Raw genomic sequence first — 773 nt, 5'->3', positions numbered from 1 at the left:
GTAGTTTCCTTCATGTTCAAAAGGGGCAAGAAGAAGAAGCTTCTAAACGTTTCTGGTCTTTCCCCTCTAGCATGCATAGTTCATGAAAATCAGAGTTCAGTTCATCATCATCAGCATCCGTGATATTTCATACGTTGTTTTAAAAAAAATATATATATATATATAATCTCTTTGTACAAATCTAAAAAAATAAAATAAATAATCTTTACAGGTCAATCACAATCGTCACAGACAATAATAAGCAGGAAATCACGGCTCCTGATCATAACCATTCGTATATTGTTCTGAAAAGTTGTTTTAGTTGAGATGAAGCTGCTCAGTATTTCAGCTCTTCATTCCAGCTATTCCACAGATCAACACCTTTCTCTGTTATGCAGTGAAGTTTGGAATTTGTACGTATATGTGTTTTTTGAATATGCAGTTTCCTCTCAGCACGTTGGTTTTCTCTGAGTGAACAGTCCCTGGATACCATGAGGCCGTTGTTGATTTGTGGCTTTGAACATCATTTGGAGAGTTTTATAGTCAACCAGGTCTTGTAGTTTGTGTTTTTAGATTGATAAATAATCCATTTGTTGGCTCTCTGTTTTCTGAAGCTACACGATGCTTTTACTGACTGAATAGTTCAAACTGAAGATGCTGTGATTTGATGACTCCACTATTCCTAAAATAAATATTCTGAATGTTTTTCTTCACATTTCTTCAAAATTCATCCTGAAATATTTGTGATCTTTGTAAACGTTGTGATCTTGAGTTGAATCAGTTTCTGTGGGTTT

At 34.5% G+C, this 773-nt stretch overlaps 1 protein-coding gene across 3 annotated transcripts in view; it reads left to right on the top strand.

Annotated features, from left to right (window-relative positions):
- LOC104954556 (ribonuclease inhibitor-like) overlaps positions 1-773 on the top strand; it is a 4958-nt gene that overhangs the window by 650 nt on the left and 3535 nt on the right. The window lies entirely within an intron of this gene.

The sequence above is a fragment of the Notothenia coriiceps genome, unplaced genomic scaffold (genome assembly GCF_000735185.1).
Source record: "Notothenia coriiceps isolate Sejong01 unplaced genomic scaffold, NC01 NC01_scaffold00023523, whole genome shotgun sequence".
Lineage (NCBI taxonomy): Eukaryota > Metazoa > Chordata > Actinopteri > Perciformes > Nototheniidae > Notothenia > Notothenia coriiceps.
This window is presented reverse-complemented; position numbering and strand designations above follow the sequence as displayed.